This window comes from Chroicocephalus ridibundus, chromosome Z (genome assembly GCF_963924245.1).
Source record: "Chroicocephalus ridibundus chromosome Z, bChrRid1.1, whole genome shotgun sequence".
Lineage (NCBI taxonomy): Eukaryota > Metazoa > Chordata > Aves > Charadriiformes > Laridae > Chroicocephalus > Chroicocephalus ridibundus.
In genome coordinates this window covers 26459122-26483849 of record NC_086316.1, presented here as the reverse complement: position 1 = coordinate 26483849, position 24728 = coordinate 26459122, and the positions used below count along the sequence as shown (strand labels likewise).

General features: G+C 37.4%; 1 protein-coding gene across 1 annotated transcript in view; it reads right to left on the bottom strand.

Annotated features, from left to right (window-relative positions):
• The window catches only part of NUDT12 (nudix hydrolase 12), a 562232-nt gene extending 538025 nt beyond the window's left edge, over positions 1 to 24207 (bottom strand). The window contains exon 1 of the mRNA XM_063319539.1: positions 24198 to 24207. The gene's annotated coding sequence lies outside the window, so the exon portion shown is untranslated. The remainder of the gene's footprint in view (positions 1 to 24197) is intronic.
• Positions 24208 to 24728: the final 521 nt, after the last annotated feature.

The window sequence follows — 24728 nt, the reverse complement described above, 5'->3', positions numbered from 1 at the left end:
ACATTGATACCCACCATCAATGCACCTGGAGATCAAGGGAAGGAATTACCTTGTAGATGAGCTTCTGAGTCTGTGCTTTACAAACTGTCTAGACAAGTTTTTCAGACAAGAAACACATTTTTAAATAGTTTAGAGTGGATTGTCCATATCACTATCTATTACCATAACAATTCCTTAGCAAAAGAGAGGAGATGCTGATTATTGTTGCTCTGCATCTTTTCTCAGCTCTGTTTTTAGGACTTTTCCAATAACAATATAGCACATGCTAAAAATCTTTAGGCTGTTCAGAATCAGCGCTAAGAACACCCTGCATAGGACACCATCTGAACAAGGAGTGCACAGTCTCCCGAATGACATGTGAGAATTGGCTTCATCTAGATTCTGGCTCAATATTCCACAAATTGTCCCCCTGACAGTTAGGATATGTTCCAAGACTCCATTAAATGTTGTGATCACATTATTTGCTGATTTGTATTTTTTTTTAGCTGCTTTTATTATTTTTTTTTAGTGTAATAATCAGTATTATCATCAGATTTTCCATTTAAATGGAAAGAACAAGCTATTACCCACCACCAAAAATCTTCAAATCATCATATGGAAATGACAATCTAACTTTTGCTTTACAGGATATAATGACTCTCAAGTGACTTTTTTGCTTAACAAAATATTAAATGAGATACTGCTGCTGCTATTTTAATCTTGTCTGATTTTATTTCATTAACCTGTTACAATGACATCACATAAATAGTTATTTATCATCTAAAATATTAATTAATCTATGACTCTACAACAGATAAAATTCTGATTCCCTAGAGCACATAATACCAGCAAAGAACTGACATTAGTGCGACTCAGTCACCTGCTTAGAGTTAAGATATCTTTGAGGAATATTGATGGAATTCAATATCCGTTTAGAGATGGTGGCATATCTGAGTGAACTGCTTAACACAGATATGATGTCTGCCATCTGCCTTTTAGACCTGTTTTTTAAATAGTGCTCCGTTTGACCTTGTGCTTGCAGCCAGGTCAAACATCAGTCAGAGTACTCTTCATAAGGCTTTAGTTTCTGTGTCCTACGTAAGTTCGTTGTGTACACTCGCTCCATAATGTGTAAAGAAAGCTGGGAATCTGCTGTACCTCCCAGATATAAATAGGTATTTCAGCGTAATTCCATGACATATTGGACTCAGTGAAAAACCAATTTCAGGCTTCCAGCTTGTTCCAAATCCAACCCACAGTTTTGCAACCCTTTGGCTGCTTGTTCAATGACACTGTAAAAGAGACAAGTTAAATGAATAAAAGGAACACTTCAAAATGGCAGAGGGAAGTGTAAATCTCATTCAACACGTACAATAAAGTACACAGTTTTGAAAGCATTGCTTTGTAAACAATAAACCTTTGATGAAACTGACTTTGGCCTGTGAAAATAATGTTTCACTATTATTGATTCATGGCCATAGTTAGGATTGCAAAGCTATTAATAGGAGATATTCATTTTAATCTGATCTGGGAAGGAAAAAGAAGAAGAATTAATTACTAAGTGGACAAAGAAAGTGTAAACTTACTCTGTCACTACCTTAAATTAAACACTAAATGAAACAAGGTACTTTGCTTTTAACTATGCCTGTTTCTGATTAGCTGATCACAGGGAAAAATAAATATTACAAATGTATAAATCTCAGTAACTATTTCTGACTAAGGTGTCTGTAAGAAAAAGGTCAAAGTAAACAGGTCTATTTATTATGCAAAGTACACAAGAGTTTAAGGATTTTTACTTATTTATAATTTATTTACTGCCACAGCCCATCATTAAAGACATAGATTATGATTTTGTGGTCTTTTTTCTTTCCTCCTCTTGACATACAGAGAGAAAGTGAAAGAACAGAGAAAATGAAAGAGTACAAAGTTATTAAAGAAACTGATTCCAAAATACACCTTGTCTTGAATAAATTATACCAGTAAGTGAGAGAGTGAATTTTTGAGGAGGTTCCTGTGTGAGTGAAAAAATGAACCAACTGATTCTGTTGAAAATGTTTCTAAAGTGCTATATTAATCATACAACGAGTCAGAACACTTTGGGTTGAAAGGGACCTTAAAGATCCCTTTAGATCCCTTAAAGATCTAGTTCCAACCCCTCTGCCATGGATGGGAAAACCTTTCACTAGACTAGGTTACTCAAAGCCTCATCCAACCTGGCCTTGAACACTTCCAAGGAGGAGGCGTACACAGCTTCTCCAGGCAACCTGTTCCAAGTGTCCCAAAACCCTCAAAGTAAAGAATTTCTTCCTAATCTAAATGTACCCCCTTTGAGTTTAAAATGATCACCCCTTGTCCGATAGCTACATTACCTGATAAAGACTCCCTCCCCATCTTTCCTGTAGGCCCCCTTTAAGTATTGGAAGACTGCTATAAGGTCTCCTCAGAAGCTTCTCTTTTACAGGCTGAACAACCGCAGCTCTCTCCACCTTTCTTAATACAGGAGGTACTCCAGCCCCTCAATCATTTTTACATCCATCCTCTGGACTTGCTCTGACAGGTCCGTGTCTTTCTTATGCTGGGGTACCCAGAGCTGGACACAGAACTCCATGTGGGGTCCTACCAGAGTGGAGTAGAGGGGTAGAATTCCTCTGCCTCCCCTACAACCTTGTAGCCATGCTTCTTTTGACACAGCCCAGAATACAATTGGCTTTCTGGCCTGAGGGCACACATTGCTTGCTCATATTTATTTTTTCATCCACCAATACTCTCAAGTCCTTCTCCTCGGGGCTGCTCTCCTGTCATCAACCAGCCAGTATCCATGTCTGGGATTGCCCCAACCCCTGGTGCAGAACTTTGCACTTGGCTTTGGTGAACTTCATGCGGTTCACATGGGCCCACTTCTCAAGCCTCTCCAGGTCCCTCTGGATGGCATCCCTTCCCTCTAGAGTATCAACCACGCTACTAAGCTTGGTGTCACTGCAAACTTGCAGAGGGTGTACTCAATCCATGTTAATGTCACCAACAAAGATGTTAAATAATACCAGTCCCAATATGGACCCCTGAGGGACACCACTTGTCACTGGTCTCCACTGGTCTTCACCTGGACGTCAAGATGTTGACCACAACTCTTTGAGCGCGAACATCCAGCTAATTCTTTTTCCAGTGAGTGGTCCAACTGTCAAATCCATGTCTCTCCAATTTACAGACAAGGACATTTTGTGAGACAGTAGTCAATAATTTGCAGAAGTTGAAGTAGATGATGTCAGTGGCTCTTCCCTTTTCCACCAATGCTGTAACACTCTCACAGAAAGCCACCGAGTTTCTCAGGCACTATTTGCCCTTAGTGAAGCCATGTTGGCTGTCACCTGTTACCTCTCTCTTTTCTATATGCCTTAGCATTATTTCCAGGAGGAACTGTTACATGATGTTGCTGGGCACAGATGTGAGACTGACCAGCGTATAGTTCCCTGGGTCTTCCTTTTTTCCCTTTTTGAATATGGGGGTTATGTTTCCCCTTTTCCAGTCACTGTGAACTTCACCACTCTGCCACGACTTTTCAAATATGATGCCTTTATTATTATTATCAGTATCCCAAAGACTATTTTATCTTTATGACCTGGACATGTTTGTATGGGTTCTATAAGTGGCTCAGTCATCTGTGCCAATTTGTGGACTGACAATTGTAGATTTACAGCTTTATGTGCTGGCATCATTAATGCTCTGCAAAGAAAAAAAAAATGGAAAGGAAAAGAAAAAGTGGTAGCAGAACTGCTACTTTTTACATTAGTGACAGTCAAATTTATGTAGAAGGTGCATGTAGTACTTCAGGTTTCTAGCATTTGATAGTGTTCAAATAATTATTTGGGTGTTAGAATATTCTAATGAAGAAATACAGATTTTTGACAGATTTTACCATGTTATAAGAGTTCCATCACTAGCTCATTTGCTTTGCATCAGTGCAAAGATCGCTGGATGGATGAGAAAGGATGAGTACCTAAAGGGTCACATCAAATGTCTACTCAATCCAGTACACTATCTCCAACAGGAGCAATGGATACATGTCAGGAGCACAATAAACACAGTGAACTATACACAGTATTTCTTCTTTTAGTAAGGAGTGTGGCTAGTCATATACCTCTCAATGAATAACTACCTCTTTCTGTCTGTTTTAAACTTGTCTTTTTTTAGTTCTGTTTGATGGTAACTAGTTCTCACAGCGGGAAAGACCATGACTCTTCAATAAACCTAAATGTCCTGCGCATATTTTTGTAAATCTGTATTGTTAGAACTCAAGTTTTGGGGTTTTTTTTGACCGCTTCCTTTTTTTCTTTTATTTTTTTCAGAAGGAAGACTCTTAGCTTACTTGCAAGTTTTACTTACTGAAACACCAGTTGTTCTGTATTTTATCAACTTTATTGCCTAGAAAACGAATCTTTTCCAGGCTACTTTATCTATGCTTTTTGAAACGAAGACACCAAAACTGCATTCCATAATGAAGGTGTGGAGAAACCATGATTTACACAGCTGCGTAATGATAGTGTGGCTTGCACTCTATTGCTTTCCTTATGAATCTTGTTTGATTTGCTTCTCTCACCTAGTAATACAGCTGTGCTATATACTAGATTAATGAGCCAGTTGATGTCATAAACACCCCTTATAATTTTCACTCAGGGCTTGTTTATTCATTTAATTCCAGCTCAATTAACTGATAGGGGATGTTCCATTGGAAAGATGTGGGAACTTAAGTAAGCATGGATGTCCCTAAATCACAGAACTATGGCCTTACACAGTGTCTGGTCAATATAAAATGCAACACAAAGAAGTTAAACCTTAATTAACTTTTGAATCAGGCTTAAATCACAAATAATTCTCAGTCTAAAGAGGAACTAAAAAAGATTAGTATGTTACTCACCTGTGGAAATGGCAAATTTATCTATTTTCATGAATTAATAAAAATGATAAATTTTATCAGAGAAACAGACTAAAATTCCCCCCTGTTGTCCAGGTTTGGTTCTTAGAAATCTTCTGGGAAACTGCTAGCTCTTTCTAAAAGTTAGGTTTATATAAAAAGTTAAGAACTCAATGTTACTCTTGTGACCAGTTCCTGAAAGCAGATGAACTTGTATAGAACCTTCCATAGCAAAGGAGTTGTTTAGCTGAAGAGACCAGTAAGAAATTAAACTGATGTTTGCATTTCTGTATGCTCCATTAAAAGTGTCAAATAATAGGATTTCGAATGCAAATAAAGATAAATTTTCAGTGGAAAAGGCTATGGCTCCTTAAAGACCTTTGAGCTGATAAAATACTAGAAAGATATGAAAATCCTCTAAGCTATTCAAGTTTTGTATTTAAAGTTGGATCATAGCAGTTAACAATGAAAGACAGCAAGATTCTTATGAGTTGGGCATCTCAGAATATTGCAGTATCAGGACAGGACCACACAAATCTAGCACTCCGTTAATATTATTATTAGTATTACCCTTAATATGAATTCGTTTTATTTAATCTACGTTAATATTATTATTAGTATTACCCTTAATATGAATTAGTTTTATTTAATTTAGTATTCAAATTACAGAAGAGCTCAAGCTGTGTTAAGCACTACAGAAGTACATAACTCTTCTGATCTTACATATTTGTAGCTGAATGATATAAGAAAATGTAAAAAGCCATTTTAAAATTGAAAACAAACCAAAAAAGGACGGATACTTATTTCTTAGATTGCACCAAAAAGTACTCAGAAGCGCATTGGTATTCTTTAGTGCTCCATGAGTTATGCTTAGAAGATATTCAGCTGGGCGCCTACCCAGCCACATCTTTCATCCTCTAACAGTTCTTACTCAACCAACAATCACCACACATGTAAAGAAAACAACTGACACAAGAACAAGCTTAAGTCTTGCTTCTGAGAACTACCCTTTGCGTTTATGGTTGAATATACTTGTACTTAACCTCCTAAATAATTTGGCTATGCCATCTGAATTTACTACTGAAATGTATTTAGACGCTGCAAGGCCTAAATGACTTTGGAATCTATGGATTTTTTAAATTTTTTTTTTCAGAATGGAAATTTATAAGGGAGAGATGCCAGACTTTGGATTTGCAATGTTCAGTAGGAACTGCTCATAACACCCTCCACATGGCTCTCCATTATACCCTAAACCTTCAGTTACAACTGCTACTGTTCATTTTAAGGCGAAAAATATCCTTGATAGTATCTTGACGAAGAAACAAACAAATCTCTGAAATTTCCATCCTGAAATTTTTATCCATCCAAGGAATCCTTATTAAGCACCACTGAAAACTGAAATCTTTTTGAATTAGGATGTAGGGATTTACATGCTAGTGATGAGTTGTTTAGCACTTCAAAACATTAAAGGTGAAAGAAAGAATTCAAAAATTCTTATCCTTATGGTATATGGAACTTAGGAAAATATGACTCTTAGGTTAATGATTATGCTTGTGCAGACAGGAAAAACAGAATATGGAAGAGTAGGGAAGGAAGACACGGAGAAAGAATAAGTCTTTATGCAACAACAGTTGCATAAAAGCATATGATTGCCCTCCTATGTGAATTTTTCAAGATATAAAAGAAAAATAGCACTGTTTATGACTCTTAATTGAACATATGTACTGAGTACTAACTCAAGCCTTATTCATGAGTGCTGTTACAGACTCACAGAATCACAGAATGGTAGGGTTGGAAGGGACCTCTGGAGATCATCTAGTCCAACCCCCCTGCCAGAGCAGGGTCACCTAGAGCAGGTTGCACGGGAATGCGTCCAAGCGGGTTTTGAATGTCTCCAGAGGTGGAGACTCCACCACCTCTCTGGGCAGCCTGTGCCAGTGCTCTGCCACCCTCCAAGAAGCTCCGCCTCATGTTTAGATGGAACTTCCTATGCTCACGTTTGTGCCCTTTACCTCTTGTCCTGTCCCCGGGCACCACTGAAAAGAGCCTGGCCCCATCCTCCTGACACCCACCCTTTAAGTATTTATAAGCATTGATAAGGTCCCCCCTCAGTTGTCTTTTTTCCAGACTGAAGAGATCCAAATCCCTCAGCCTTTCTTCATAAGAGAGATGTTCCAGTCCCCTAATCATCTTGGTAGCCCTCTGCTGCACCCTCTCCAGCAGTTCCCTGTCCTTCTTGAACCGGGGAGCCCAGAACTGGACACAGTACTCCAGGTGTGGCCTCACCAAGGCAGAATAGAGGGGGAGGATGACCTCCCTCAACCAGCTGGCCACACTGTTCTTGATGCACCCCAGGATGCCATTGGCCTTCTTGGCCACAAGGGCACATTGCTGGCTCGTGGTCATCCTGTTGTCCACCAGGACCCCCAGGTCTCTTTCCACAGAGCTGCTCTCCAGCAGGTCAGCCCCCAACCTCTACTGGTGCATGGGGTTATTCCTCCCCAGGTGCAGCACTCTACACTTGCCCTTATTGAATTTCATAAAGTTTCTCTCTGCCCCACTCTCCAGCCTGTCCAGGTCTCTCTGTATGGCGGCACAGCCACCTGGTGTGTCAGCCACCCCTCCCAGCTTTGTGTCATCAGCAAGCTTGCTGAGGGTGCACTCTATGCCTTCATCCAGGTCATTGATGAATATATTGAAGAGGACTGGACCCAGTAGTGACCCCTGGGGAACACCACTTGTCACTGACCTCCAACTAGACTCTGTGCTCCTAATCACTACCCTCTGAGCTCTGTCTTTCAGCCAGTTATTTATCCACCTTACCGTCCATTCATCTAACCCACTCTTCCTAAACTTCCCTATGAGGATTCTGTGTGACACTGTGCCAAACACCTTGCTGTCTTCCTCATATTCAATCTAAATTGATCCTCTTTTAGTTTAAATCCATTGTCCCTTGTCCTGTCACTACAGGCCCTGGTAAAAAGTCTTCCTCGATCTTTTTACAAGCCTCCTATTTATTTTGAAAGTCTGTAATAAGGTCTCACCAGACCTTATTACACCTCACGAGACCTCTCTTCTCCAGGCTGAACAACTCCAGGTCTCTCAGCCTGTCCTCATAGGAAAACTGTCCCAGTCCTCTAATCATTTTTGTTGCCCTCCTCTGGACCCAGTCTAACCTGTCCATGTCTTGTACTGGGGACCCCATAGCTGGAACCAGTACTCCAGATGGGTTCTGACAATTGTGAGTAGAGGGGTAGAATCACCCCCCTTGACCTGCTGGCCACGCTTCTCTTGATGAAGCCCAGGATACAGTTGGCTTTCCAGGCTATGAGTGTACATTACCAGGTCACATTGAGCTTTTCATCATCCAACATTCCCAAGTCCTTTTCCTCAGGGCTGCTCTCAATCCATTCTCTGCCCAGCCTGTGTTTCTGCTTGGGATTGCCATGACCCAGCTGCAGGACTTTGCACTTGGCCTTGTTGAACTTCATGAGGTTCATATAGGCCCACTCTACAAGCCTTTCAAGGTCCCTCTGGATGGCATCCTGTCCAATTAGTATATTATTTTTGGAGATTTTTTCTCTAAAACCTTTTTTAGTGGCCATTTTAGTAGAGAGAATAGAAATGCAGGTGAACTGGTGAATATTTGTTACATGTTGCTGGGAATGGTTTTCTCTTTAAATAAACATGCAACACACAAAATATCTGAGTCAGCCAAACAGTACATGGAAATAAAAATAACTCAAAAGAAAGAAAAAAGTGGTGCTTTCCCATGATAGATGGGAAATTTTCGTTTTCTAGGGGATTTTAAATTGGCACAAATATTCAGTGGTGGTTTTTATAAAATTAAGAGATTTTACTAACTTTAATTATCGTAGAATATTTTATCCAAACTTTAACATACCAGGAAATTGCAACAATTAGTATTACTTCTAGGGAGATGACATCCTTTACTGTTATATGATCCATGAATAATAGGAAACCTCTTCCAAATTATGTCTTCTTCTCTTTAATGTAAACAGCAGAGATTTAGATTATTGACCAACAACAATTGTGTTGGCTATTTGTTAGAGGCAAAAATTTTGTTTATTCATTTTGATAGTTACAGTCATGAGAAGAACAGTTTTTTATTAATTCATATTTCTATGGAGGTTAAAGAAAAACTGCTCTGCTACAGACTTAAATTTTATTTGAGAAGAAATTGTGCTGACAAACTCTAGCTTAACTTCTCAGGTCATACTATTCAATTCCAGAAACTTTATAGTAGATTGATATAACATCAATTTTTAACAGCAGCCATCAGGGTTTAGCTCGCTATTGTTGGTAGGATATAAAGACATCCACACATCTGGAGCTGCAACAGGTCCTAAATGTCCTCATTTGTGAAATACGAGCACCAGGCCTGACACAAAAATATTGTTTTCATAGTCATAATGTAACAACAGCAGTAGAGGATGATTTTTTCCATATAGTGCTGCAGTAATTGTAACTTTAATTGCTGTAGAAAAAAATCTTAACATTAAATGTTCCTAAGATTAACATTTAAAAAATTGGTAAGTAAATTATTACTGTGTCTGAATTATGGATTTTGTGTGGGATTTGCAAAGAAATAAGGAGACCAGAGCTGGAATCAATGTGGTGTATACATAACTAGACAGAAAAGCCAAAAAGGAACCGATGAGAGGGTGGGAGTAAATCTGGAATGTGCAAACACAGGTGTAAGTACATGTTGTATAAGGCACGGCAGTTGTTGGATAAAGGCAGACTACAGTTGATTGGAGAACAAATAAATTCTAATTAAAGTGGAATAGTAGAAATAATTAAAAATATTTAAGAAAACTGTGAATAAAATTTTTATTGTGGATTAATGTGAATAAAATTACTGAGACCCTATTTGATAAAACTGTTAATGAAGATCCTGTCTTATGTTAGGAAATTTCATACATGTTAGCTTTAATTTCCTGAAAGTACTGTGCCTTTTGTTTGTCATTTGTTAATATTATCTGTTGTTATTAATCAACTTGACTCATGTCAGAAAAATTAAAATGCTAAAATATATCACTTAAATTAATAAAAACCCAACCCTTTAGAAAGTGACCTGAAATATTTTAGGTATGTCTTTAGGACCCACTTGTAAATTAAAGCAATCTTTAAAGAGTATTTACAATTTGAAGAAAATTAGATCAGATGGTCTAGTAATCTGTAGTTTGGAATGAATAGTCTGAGTTTTCCTACTTACTTTTTCAAGCACAATTATGAGCAGCATGAAAGAACTCCAGTTATTTCAATTTTCATTGTAAATTGGCAAGAAATAAAATGAAAAATAATGAGACAAAATAGAAAAATAAATTTACATTTCCAATTGAGTAAGATCTCTCCCCTTATATTTTGCGAAAGGAAGAAGGACGTTGCTGAATGCAAGGAGAGTGCAGTACTTACGCAGCAATTTACCACATTTTTTAGAACCTACGTCTGTAAATAAACAAACAAGCACAAAGCCCCATCTGCCTACACAAACAAATAACATGATGTTTATACTTCTGAGCATTACTCACAAGAGAATAAACTAGATTTAGATTTCAAAATAGTTGACAAGCAAAGAAAGAGATGTTGAGAAAAAGAATATTTAAATTTACTTCAGATAATATAGAGATCTCAAATCCAGAACTGATATTGAAGAACATCTGAAAACTTTATTTCATTTAAGTGACAATTCAATGAAATTGTAACTATTTATGACTAATATTTTTACAATGAATAAATTATTTGAAAGACCTTTTGCAAACTTATAGTTTGTTCATGACCCAATTTTTTATCTTTAAACTAAAATTTACTTGAAAAATTAAAACAAAGAAAAACAATTATTTTGTAAGTTCAAAAAATTAAAATTTTTATAAAGCTTTTCCTTTATGAACCATCTCATTTTATAAGACACATAAGTAATCTTCTTCCCCTCTTCTCTCAGTTATCTGTGGAAATTGTCAAAATTTCAACTGTTTTATTTAGTCTGAGAAAGGAAAACCTGTTGCTATCTTGGGGAGGAATCCTGCCTAGCTCTGCTTTCCTAGATCTGTTAACTGAAGCCTAATTATCAGGATATTGGTGGATCAAGTTTCCAGTTTGGAAAACCAAAATGTTTATTTTGCACTGGCAGAAATGCAGAATTCACATTAAGAATATATAGAAGTAAAAAATGGCACAAGACAATCACTCACATCCCTTAACTTTTGTTGTTCATCATATGCATCCCAGAATAGACAGAGTTTATCTGTTTGCCCCAGGCTACCCAATATATTTATTTAATCCCCAGGGTTACTTATAGCCTTTTCTACACAGTATTTTTAAAGATTTTGTGCTTCGCTTTTTCAAGCCAGTGTGCTGTGCGTGATAATGAAAAAATAGTTAGGAATATGAAAGGAAAAAACATCCTCATTAATTATCTTTATCTCAATGTTTTACCAAAGTTGGTTTTTTGTCATCTGAACCTTCAGAAACAACTGTGGTATTAATGAAAACATATAAGAACAGTCAGAGTTAGTGTAAATTTAATGAACCCTTCCTCATCTGAATGTGGTACTGAATCTTGTTCAGTCCACAGTAAGGCCCCGGTTCTTGCTCTTGCACCTCACCATGGCTCAGAGAGGTGGGTGGATGGCACAGCCACTCACCTTTCAGGTGGCATGGGAAGGCAGTGGGCACACTGGCACCTTCTGATTCAGAGTTCTCCACTGAGTTACAGCTTAGCTCTGTAAATGAAAATTTAAGCCTTTCTTCAGGGTTAATTGCCCCAAGGACAAAGCTATCTGGCTTCAGATGGCACTTTCCTAGGGCCTGAGCAAGCTTGCTCTGTGTATGTCCTCTCTGCAGCCTCAGCCCTTCAAGTCTGCAAGGGCTTATAGCAGCTTTCTCACTGGCCTGTCCTGCAGCCATGTTACCTTAGGGGCTCAGGCCCATGTATTGGGTCAGTTTATAGAAATTTAATCTTTTCTGGACATGCTTCAAATTACAGGCTAGAGACAAAGAATAAATCAGAAGCGCCAAGAATTTATGACCCAGGGTGAAATGTTGTGGTACTAGTCTTCTGGCAAGGTTTAGCTCCCACAGAAAACTGCGAGACTCTCTTATGGAAGTCTTTTGGAAAGGTGGGTCAGCCCAATAGAGATGGTTATCTGATGAGAAAACTGTGACAAGAGATGATGTATGCTCTATTTCTAAATAAATTACCTGGCTATGCTATTTTTTTTCTAAAATAAACCAGAAAATGTGTATTTTCTCCGTATGATAATTGCTAATGAATAATTCTAATTTCCCCTCCAGCTTTATGATGATTACTGAAGGACTTTTACTAAACTGATACAGCTGCTACCTTGTCATATGTTGTTAAAAAAATTCAGTGGTGGAGGGGAATATAAATAGGAATACAGAGATTTCTGAAAATTAGTAAGTTACCAAGTCTCCAAAACTATAAAATTTTCCATTTCACTGGATTATAATAATAATTTATAATTATAGTTCAATGTTATTAAATGGAGTAATCTAGGGATTACTTTGTTAATGGCACTTAGTAATGGAACTCTTGAATTCAGCGTATTTTACTGAGAAAAAAAGGACTATATATGTGTCCGACATACAAAGCATAATCTATGCTTTAAAGCATGTGAAAGGTAGCAGTAACTTTACTGAAAAAAAATAATTTTCTGGAATTCTTATTTTTGATAAGGCTTCATTTCACTTTTTAGGCAAAATAGCTGTCCCTCTCCACACAAAATAAGGACAACATCTTATTCAAGTTTTGGACCTTTCTTATATTAAGTACTTGTGTTTATGAAGCACTATGCTATATCTATAGATATTTATGACCTTTTTGTGCTATCTTCCCTTGCCACTCTCAAAGCCTTCCTGGAAATGAAGCTTAGGGATGATGTTTTGATGAGTGATAGAATTTTGATCCTGTGCTCACCTTTGATGACAGCAGATCTGAACGGAGATTAAAAGAATGAGTATCTCGTAGATTATGATGCTAATTGTCATGAAAGTCCACTTATTTATGGGAATTTATAATTGAGTTTTTAAGTAACTGTGTAAATAGAAGCTAAGTGTCACATTTTGTGCTTTGGCTTGCTTTAGTTTATTACTTCAAAGGAATTATTTACTGTGGCTGGTATAAGTATTTATTGTTTTACCCTGATTTCATCAACTTCATGCAGCCCTTTGCATTTCACACTATCTATATATACCTAAACTTAGAATCTGGTGAGGACACCTGTAAGATTTCACTCTACAGCAGCCCTGTGATGAACCCTCAGTTTAACTCCTTCTCAAGAGATGTCTATTTCTTGAAGAAAAGAAGTAGTAATTAATACATCCTGACTCTTTTGATATTATTGGTACAAGTGTAGCTCTTCTGAAGAATAATTAGGTACTGCTTTGGTTTTCCTAACAAATTCTTCTGCTTTTCCTAGTTGTTTTTATATTAGATGTGTTGAACAGTGGCAATATCTTGCCCTTAGAGGGATTTGCCATGTAGTTGTTTTAATAATGTTATATATCTATTGACATTCTGGAGATTTTTTCAGTCATGTAGATCAGACATGGCATACTGGATTAAGCTAAGATCAATCACTGCCAATACACACAAGTTCCTTGACTAAATCTCAGTGAAATCTATTAACTCCTATAAAATATCCAAGTACTCAATATTCTAATGAGAAAAATTGAAAGGAGATAAAATTTCGTGGTGAACTGAATCACATTATATGTTAAAGAAGCAGCATTTTGTATTGTGAAACACAAATGTGATTACACGTTCTACTCCTGTTCATCTAAAAGAGTTCTTTGGGAAACACTGCTTTCTTGATAATACCTTATTATTGCTGACTTTTATTAAGTCCTGCCCTCAAGCCCTTTCAGCATCTTAGAATCATAAACTCATAGAATAATTCACGTTGGAAGGGACCTTTAGGGTCATCTAGTCCAACTCCCCTGCAGTAAGCAGGGACATCTTCAACTAGGTCAGGTTGCTCAGAGCCCCATCCAACCTGACCTTGAATGTTTCCAGGGATAGGGCATTTACCACCTCTCTGAAAAACCTTTCCAGTGTTTTACCACCCTCATCATAAAAAATTTCTTCCTTATGTCCAATCTATATTTACCTTCTTTTAGTTTAAAACCATTACTCCTTGTCCTATTACTATGGGCCATATGAAAATGTCTGTCCCCATCTTTCTTATGCAAGTGCACATTGCTCACTCATGTCCGGCTTTTCACCCACCAGTACTCCCAAATCCTTCTCTACAGGGCTGCTCTCCAATCCCTTCATCCCGCACCCTGTATTGATACTGGGTGTTGCCCCAACCCAGGTGTAGACCTTGCACTTGGCCTTGTTGACCCTCATGAGGTTCACATGGGCCCACTTCTCGATCTTGTCCAGGTTATTCTGAATGGCATCCCATCCTTCAGGCATGTCAGCTGCACCACTCAGCTTGGTGTGATCTGCAAACTTGCTGACGGTGCACTCAATCCCACTATCTATGTCATTGATCAATATATTAAATAGTACTGGTCCCAATACAGACCCCTGAGGGACACCACTTGTCACTGATCTCCATCTGGACACTGAGCCATTGACCACTACTCTCTGGATGTGACGATCCATCCAATTCCTTATCTACCAAATAGTTCATCCATCAAATGTATATTTTTCCAATTAAGAGAGCAGGTTATTGTGGGGGACCATGTCAAAGGCCTTACAGAAGTCCAGACAGATGATATCCGTAGCTCTTCCCTTGTCCACTGATACAGTCACTCCATCATAGAAGGCCACTAGATTGGTCAGGCAAGACTTGACCTTGGTGAATCCATGCTGGCTGTCTGGAATCACCTCCTTGTCCTCCATGTGCCTTAGAACAGCTTCTAGGAGGATGTGTTCCATGATCTTCACAGGCACAGAGGTGAGGCTGACATGTTGATTGTTCCCAGGGTTCTCCTTTCTACCCTTTTCACTATAGTCCTTTTACCGCAATGCATCTGTCAATTGTTCACCCAACATATTATGTACTTGTCTAGCTGTGTACTGGACAGTTTCTTCAGAAGGATACTGTGAGAGACAGTGTCAAAAAACTTGCTAAAATCCAAAACTACCACATCTACTGGCTTCCTTTGGCCAACTAGATGCATGACTTTGTCATAAAAGGAAATTAAATTAGTTAAGCAGGACTTTCCCCTCATGAACCTGCTGGCTATTACCAATGACTGCATTGTCTTTCAAGTGTTTTTCAGTAACTCCCAGAATAACCTCCATAATGTTACCAGACACTGAAGTGAGACTGACAGGCCTGTAATTACTAGGGTCTTCCTTCTCACTCTTCTGAAAATCTGGGACAGAATTTGCCATCTTCCAGTCACCTGGGACCTCTAAAGACTCCCAAGACCATTGAAAAATAATGGAGAGAGGTCCCACGATGACATTGGCCATCTCTTTCCCATCGGGCCCCTTAGATTTATACACTTCCACCTGGAGCAGCAAGTTTTGAAGAAGTTCAGGGTTGGCTGAGAGTTTATCATCCTCCCAGTCGCGGTCTTCCAACACAGGGCTCAGAGGGTCCTAGGGCCCGTCATCAGTGTTGAATACAGAGATAAAGAAGGCATTAAACATCTCTGCTTTTTCTACATCCCTGTTTGTGAGGTGACTAAGCTCATCAAGCAATGGACCAATGTTATCTCTGATTCTCCTTTTGCTATTAATGTGTTTAAAATAACCCTTTTTTTTTGTACTTCACAGTGCTGTCCAGGTTGAACGCTAATCTAGCTTTGGCTGCAAGATTTTCTCCTTTCAGTGGTGAACAGTGTCTCTGTAGTCCTCCTCCCGTTTGTGTCAGCTATATGATATTCCCAGTTAATGCCTGTGAAGCTAAAATCACCCATAAGGAGAAGGGCAGTTGATCTAGAGATATCCCTTAATTCCTTCTACAACAATTCATCAATGTCGTCATCCTGGATGAGTGGTTGATAGCAGATTCCCACAACAATATCTACTTTAATTGCTTTCCCCACCATCCTTTCCCAGAGGCTTTCAATCGTGTTGTCGCCAACTGCAAGCACCATACAATCCAACCCCTCCATTCCATACAGTGCCACCCCTCTGTCTTGCCTGCCCTGCCTATCTCTCCTGCAGAGCCTGTAACTGCCCATCATGGAATGCCAGTCACAGGACTCATCTCAGGAGGTTTCACTTATGCCAGTGGTGGTGTAGCTGTGGGAGTGGGACAAAGCTTCTAGCTCCTCTTGTTTATTCCTCCTGCTGCACGCATTAGTATAAGGACATTTCAAATGTGCTCTAGTGCACTCAGGACATTGTGGAGCAGACTGAAGGACCTTGCTAGCACACTGTCCCTCAAACACTGGCATGACACCCCCAGGCTTATCTCTAGTGAGCCTGATTTTATCCCTTTCCAATTTCAAATCTAGTTAAAAGATCTTTCAATGAGCCCTGGAAATTCCTGTGCGAAGATCCTTTTCCCCCTTTGAAACAGGTGTTCTCTGTCTGTCACCAGCAGGCTTGGTGTTGTGTAGACCCACCCATGATCAAAAAAAACCTAAATTCTGCCGGTGTCACCAGTCATGGAGCCAGGTATTGATCTGCTGGGTTTTCCCATTTCTTCCCTCATCATTCCCTGCAACTGGAAGGATGGAGAACACCACTTATGTTCTTGACTTTTTAGTGAAACTTAGTAAGAGACTACAAATTTTTATCAGTTTGATGCCAAATTAATAATTTCATGATTTGATTTTAATTACTGAACTGAATCCCTCATGTTAAATTCAATGTTAAGTATGTCAATGGATTTTGATTAAGAAGGTTAAGAATTTAAAGAGCTTCTTTATGTAGGTGGCTTCCCACTGAGTTTACATGGAGTTGTGAACGAGAGTTTATCCTTTGCAGTAACACCACTTATCAAGGCTGCCTGGCATGTCAAGGAAGATCCACCAAATTATATTTTCTTTCAAGCATATAGTTCACATCTCCTTCCCAGACAGCATCTACCTGGATATTATGAAACTATTAAAATTTGACAGCACCTTTCACATGCCTGTGTACTTGTAGTAGATTAAAAAGTAATGGTGGTGAGGTTCTTCAGTAGTATCCAGAAAATCAGTGTCTGTTTAAAAGGCAAAACATAAGAAAATTAGAGGCAATTGTAAATGTTGTTATTACTGATCATTTAAATACAGCTATAAATGTAAACAGCACTACATGGTAAAAAAGTTTTTATTCTATATGAAATCTCTACTCTGTGAATAAAGTTAGGATCAAGTCTAATTCTTTCTAATAAATGAAACAGGTTCTGTCATTTGGTACTGTTGAGTAGCTTTTTTGTTGTCTATTGAAAACACCACGGCTTGAGCTTTTAGCTTTTTGGATCGATGTATTAAGCATTATCTTTATTACTAATTGCAAATATAACTTTCTGAATCAGCTTATTCCTTCCAGATAGCTCGATAGTACCTAGGAAAGATTTCTCCATAAGCAATTATTTTGCACTGATCATTAAAGAGACTGGATTCCAGCTATTACATACATTAGTTGTTTGTGGGGTTTTACACAAATTTATTACCATTCACTTCCAAAATCAGTGGTCCTATGTAAGAGGTCCTTGGAAAAGATGTTTCTGTAGTAGAGATCTGGCATGGTTTCAAAAGTGAAATACTAGGGATTAGGCATCTCTCTCTATAAAAATTAGCTTATGAAAACTTCTGGTGATTTTTCTAGCAAAGAGGTAATCTTTTTCGGTTTTAGTAACAGTGATTATTCAGTAACCAAGTAGTGAAGAATAATTTTGTTCAAATTCATATGTATAGAATTGATTTACATATAGAACAGATCATTCAAATCTCCAAAACTGAGAAGGAAGTGACAGCCATCTAGAGAAGGTGACACAGGACTCCAGAAATGAAACGACGTAGTTTTATATAACTTTAGCCAACTGGGATGGCACTGGGCATTTTGGTAGAACACAATGGAGTTCAGAAGGATTTCTCAGTAATTTTTTATTCTTTCAGTGAATTGTTAATATATTGATTGTAATTTTGTTTGGAATTCCTCTTCATGCAGACTCTTGTTAATAACTCAATTAGTGAATGGTTATTTTATTTTTCTTGTAGATTTGATAAATTTCATATAAAAACCTGGTTTACTGTTATTGATGCTGGTACAAGTTGGAAGTAACTTAGCTGGTATTATCAGAATTACCCTAATGCCCATGACAATGTACCAGTAGTGTGCTTATCCACTGAGTAAAACCTCTCAGGGAATATTTTTTCAACTAACATAATGAAAAAAAATTAAAAAATTAACAGGATTAGTTACCAATAGAGAACAGTGCCTTTTCAGTTGCTGGAATTTTTATATCTTTTCAGAATTACTCATACCTTGAAATAGTGTTTCTTCAAATAACTCACTCATCTTTGAGACTGATTCTTTTTAATCACTTTCAGATCAGTACTTCTGAAGTGTGTACACCGAGTGAACTATGGAAGTCTGTGTTCCTTAAATAGATAATAAAGAGCACATAATTATTAAAATAATTTAACTTTAATAATTATACAAAGCATATTAAAAAGCAATGGGCGGGCATGTCAATATGAAAAGGAGGACACATTTTATAATTCTATGTATGAACAATGATATTGCATTGTGTAAAGCGATATATGGAAGAATTAATATATATCAAAAATAAAACAAATAAAAACCCCACAACACCTTGAACAATAAAACGTTTGGAGGCAGTTAAAAAAGAAGTGATAGGTAAAGAGATGTCCCAAATGTTCTTAGTCTTAGTTAGTTTGGTGAAGATTGAAAAGTAAGCCTTTGTGCATTTGGAACATTTTTTCCTCAGATTTCAAACACACCTAAAGAAATTGCTCTTCCTGAACAGGAACTTCAACAGCAGGACCATTAATTTTTATTCATTTTGGTTAGATAGACTGACAGCACAAGCTGTATTTTCCCTCTGTAAGAGTGACCAAATCCCTTGCTCTCATCTGTGAGACAAGTGCTATGGCTACTGAATGACAGAATAGACAACCTACTTTTTCAAGGCTGTGACATTAGAAATACTCCATTCATTTGACCAGGGAGAAAGGAAACACAGTGGAACAAGATCGTGTAATGTATTGTTTGTTGAGATCAGTAATACAGTTATCTGCTAAGGGCCAGGATGCCATCCAGGGTGCCATCCAGGACTCTTGCTTGGTTTGGTTCTAGTTATTACTTTCAAGACTATCAGTGCTTTGCTGACAAACTAGATGCTAATGTAAAATGCACCAATATTTTTGCAAAGCTTAGGACACACTGCTCCTTGTCCATCCATCAAAGAAAGTAGGAAACCTACACTATGTACATATAATCTTTTCTGGTCCCTCTCTCTGGGACAGTGACTCATATTTTGGCCAAATGGCTACTGAATATCCTAATCAATCAACTAGTGGCATGAACCAAGATGTGAATTCTCTCTAGGCATCTTTCCTTTCTCGATGTGGTCTCAGTGGGTATATGAAAATGGGCATTGATATTTATAGTTATGTCTGTGTTTGACCTTAATTGACCTCTATTTTGCAGGCATCCTTGTCCTTCAGATTAGTGTCAGTTTTGATCAAGGAACACCTGGTCAAATATAAACCTCAAGGGAAGGAGCTTGTAGAATATAACTTGGATTAAATCTCTTCTGCGTTTAGGCGAAAGGAAGAAGATCCACTGTAAGTGGATCGAGGCAGTAGTGTGAATACTCTGAAACAAAATATAGGATCATAGAATTGTCTAGGTTGGAAAGAACGTTTCAGATCATCTAGTCCAACCATCAACATAACTCTGACAAAAATCATCACGAAACCATATCATTGGTGGTCTCCTAGGGCAAATTTTTAATGGAACACCTATGAATTTTAGTGCTTCAAGATCTGTATAGCAATCTAGTGGAGTAGAGATTTTGGAGAGTGGTTAATGGTTTGTGATAAAATGATCCAGTTTAGAGTCACCTTGTTGACATCCTGCTTTAAATTACATATCAAAGGTTCTAGAGCCTTCTTTCACCTTACTCTGTACGACACAGACAAAAGTGAATAATAATTGTACTCTACATGAACTTTACAAACTCAGAGTTAGGCTTAAGCTAGCTAGTCCGCATTTGAGGACTGCAGAACACCGGCTCGGTATGCTGCCTGTTTCTCTATGGCTCCTGGTAAGTTCACAGTGATGGCGAAATATGTTCATCTTTCTGAAATGTGACTTGAAGCTATGGTCTCAGGTGAACCTTGTCTGCTTTGTCAGTCGGGGTCAAACCTGCACAATTCTGTGAAGGCAACAGAACAAGAAAACCAGCAAGAGCCATTAAATTTCCCAATACAGTGGGCAGTCAAGGACTATTATGGTCCCTGATAATAGTTTAGAATAACCTCAGAGTGGCTCTCAATTCCTCATCAACTGCTAGGGTCATTTCCCAATCAGTGTGTGAGTTAGCAGTGTCCTTTTAACATGGCCATTGTCCTGCTAGGGTCAGTTTTACTCCATCTAAGGACTCTCCTGTGTTCCCTCAGTTGCAGTTTAAGCCAATAAGAAAGTATCTTTTGGGTGTCAGACTAGTAAAAAGGGATTACAGAAGAATGAAAATCAAGATTCAGATTTGTTTCAGATAGTGATGAGGTGAGCACACAAGATGAGAGGCAATAACAACAAACAATATGAGAGACAGAAAGGGAATCTTAAAAAGCCTGTGAGCACTGCGTCTGCCAGGTTTATGAAATTAAAGCATTTGGAAGGGAATGATATCGCATAGTGTGTTATGACTGCTGCTAGCATGGCTTACTCCAGTGTCACAAGGGAGATATTTGGGAAGGTATCTGTTTCTGAACAGATTTTTTTTAAATGGTGTGTTATTATGAAAAAAAAGCAGCAATACTGTTAGTGAGATAGTACTATTAGTAATATCAGCAAAATCATTGTCCTCTGCTCAGCTTCCCATAACAGAAATTGCAAACCTCTGCTATACAGGTGTAACACATCTAGTGCTGTGTATATGGCTATATATATTTGGAGCCCGTTCCATAATACCAGCACCTCAGGCTGGGTAGATCAGATAGCTGTGTTCACAGTGAAGGTAGGTATGCCACAATATGACTCCAAAGAAGGGGAATGCTATGGGTTCCCCTTCTCTTCTTACTCCTACTTAGATTCCTTGCAAAAGACCTTTTTTTTAATTATTATTATTTTTTTTCCTAGAGCAGTATGCTTCTTTAATCTAAAAAATAGCTCTTCTGAATTTGTCAAACTAGACCAAGGAAAGCACCTTTAGCTGATGCTGCATGCCATAGAAACTTACATGCACATAGCCAAGAAACTGAACACAAGAATTTTCAAAGTGTCATTGTCAAATTGATATCCACCTAGTTATTTAAAGGATACAAGCAGATGGCTTCAGCTTCTGTCCTGGCACCTCTGTTTTGTTGTCAGTTTTCCTATGTTTTCCCATTTTTGACCATGCTATAAAAATCACAGCTTGACCCATGGATTTCAAAATGGTCTGTATGAGCTGCAGGGGTGCACATCTCACAACGTAACTTTATCTCAGTAAATTCAAATTAATCCTAATGACAGAGGGAAGAGATGAAAGTTAAGTCTCCTGTACATGGAATACATCTGTGCCTTGACCCTAGGCAAAGTAGGTGTTGAGGGATATTAGTTGTTTAGTATAAATAAGTAAATGAATGACTTTATCTAGTACCCCAAAGAGAGAAGGATCAGATATGTTCAGGCTCATGTTCTACAAGCTCAACACATTTCGTGGCTGGTTTGCTTTAAAACTCAAACTTCTGGAAATGCAAGGAACAAGAGCCAAATGGGCTTCAATTCCATTCCAAATGTCCATCTGCTGCTGCAAAACCTGCATGAATTGTTACATAGCAACCTGTATTTCGTCCTGTAGTTGGAATCCCTGGGTTACTGTTGTTTGCTCTGTGAGTGTGTTGTCCTTGATAGAGACACAGTAAATCCTGTTGTGATGCCAAACCTTTGCCCAGTAAATGTTAGAGCTCATTGTACAATGTGCTTAGATAAATGGTATTTTGCAGATGGTTATGACATAGAAAATGTGGTTGTACCTGAATATAACATCTCTTTCCTCCTCCCTATGCTTGACTCAATATGAGCCACTGATTAGCATCTACCTTTTCATTTGCAATGTTTAATGTATGAAATGATAGCTCAGGAAACTACAGCTTTGGTTAAAAAAAGATCTGAAATGCTAAGTTGGGTATGTGATAAGTGGAAATATTTCAGTTTATGGTACATGGAGACACTATTTTTAAGTGGAAAGATATGTTGTTGGAATGGATTTTGCAATAACCATAATGTAATGCAGAGTAATGGTTGATTATATCCTTTAACATAGATATTTTTCTAAACAGCTATTATGATAGTATGGAACCCGATATTAATACCTGGTTTCAATAGCAAAAAAATATAGAGCTTTGTTTGCAATAATCATACTCATCTTGCATTTTTTTGCCTTTTCATTTTGCTATTTTTCACAACCAGTAAACATTATACATTTAAAGATGTATTCGTTTTTCTCATTTATGAATTAAAATAATGAACAGAGAAAGATTATTAAAGCCGCTTGTTAATGCAGAGAAGCTAAATGATGGCATCATTGCATACTAGAGTTTTTCAGATTTACAATTTCATCTGGAAATGGGGAAGGGCTGCTCTTGCTCTCACTCCTCCTTGCTCTCTCTCTCTATGAGAATTCAATATTATTTAATGGAATTTGTCTTTCTTTGTAAATTATTCTATTCTGACAAACAAGGTGATTTTCAAACAAAGAGATTGCATATCAACTATGGCTCATTCTTACTGAGAAATATTCATCTGTCGCTGATACCCAGTGTCCTAATTTAAAATTTTTAGGGAAGCAGTCAGAATTAAGTTCTGCCTCTCACAAAGTTACTTGTTCTGTGAGTTCCAACGTTCTTTCTCAGAAACACTAATTTTTAGTTTAGACTCAGAAATTATTAACTTAGATAATACTTGTCTTTCATTTTAATGTTTTTCTCTGACAGTTGTATTCATGTTTTGATATTATCCCTAAATATGATTTATATATATAATGCTAATGTTACTAATTTATTTATTGATATAATACAACTACGATTCTGCAAATATAAGTGAATTTTACATATTCCTATGAAACATGTTGACTTCGAGGAAACTATTTTTAGAAGAAAAGTGTTTAGTGAAAATGTGGTTTCCAGCTCCTACTTTATACCAACGACTTTTAAATATTTATATTTTTTACTACTAGCAGGACCTCTGGCTTTCCTTACTTCTAAAATTATATTGCCCTCGAGCAGTAGAAATTTTAACTTTCTAAATTTTATATTTCTAAACTTTGCAACATGGAAGGATCACCAAATTGCAATCTTCTCTAACAAAACAGCAGCATATTTATATTCATGTATCATTAATTTTCATTTGAAATGTGATTTGAGTTTTTTGCTTAGATAGTTAAAAACTACAACTGAAATATTCTTTAATGGAACTTTCTTTTCAGAACGGATATATTCGGTAAACAATGGTAGCATAAATATGTTCCCTTTGTATTGTCATAACATTATATCTTTGTATGTGTCCAAAGACCACTTTAGTATAAGAGACAAAGCTCTGAGAAGATATATGAGAGAGATATCTATGGGTCTAATAAACTAGTAATTATTTTAAAGAAGATGAATGGATAATATTCTTTTCCTGTTTCAAAAACTATAAAAAGTATGACATTGGGATAGACAAGTGACATAATTTTTTATGAAAGGAGTAATTGAATACAGAAAACACTGCTACTTTGTTACACTGGTATATATGAGAAGGCCAAAGAAATAAGAGGGGTAAACCAGGCACGAGGTTAATTTGTGCAACATGGGCTCTCTGGTACCTGTCAAACACTGTGACTCTTCTATATCAAGGCTTCCTAATCCAATGATTGACAGAAAGATGCAACAGAGGAAATTCATGTCATTCATGTCATGTCAATTTCATTTTCTTTTCCTAGATATCCACTACCAATAATTTATTGGAATCATGATCTGGATGGGTATTTCAAGTGAAAACTATTAAAAATCTTAGGACTTAAAAATTGAAAAGAGGTTACAATAAAAGAAATAGCTGGTTAAATAACATTTAAATCAGACAGGAATTTTAACCAATTTATATATTTGTTTTAACTTTTTTTCTTTTTTAATTAAGCGCTAGTTAAACTTGAACATCTTCCCCAAGCAGAGAAGCCATCAGGAAAGCCCTTTTTAGGGAGGCAATTACCAATTAGAGTTATCTGTGCATGGAGGGGAAAAATTAATCTTTAAGAAAAATATTTTCTTTTCAGTGAAGACAAAATAAAACTAACAAACACCAAAGCCTGAGGGTGTTCTGATTTGATCTGAGAAAGAAATTTCATTTCAATGAAGTCATGGCATGAGAAACTAAGATGGAAAAAAATTTGCAGAATTGAGAGTAGAAAGAATATTTTTTAAGGTCCAATTTAATTAGATTTTTTTTCCTGTAATAGCCAGTGAATGATGGTAACACAGAGCTTTATTAATCTTTCCTTTATATTACAGTATGATAAATAAGTCGTCTGCAGAGTATCCCCCAAAACCAACCAACCAACCAACAAACCAAAAAAAACCCTGTAAGACCAAACTTCCCTGGGGGTGACATTTCCAGTTCTTTTGAAACTGGGGAAAGGAGTGAAAGAGTATGGCTTACAATGCAACACTCTTGACATCTTTAAAGAAG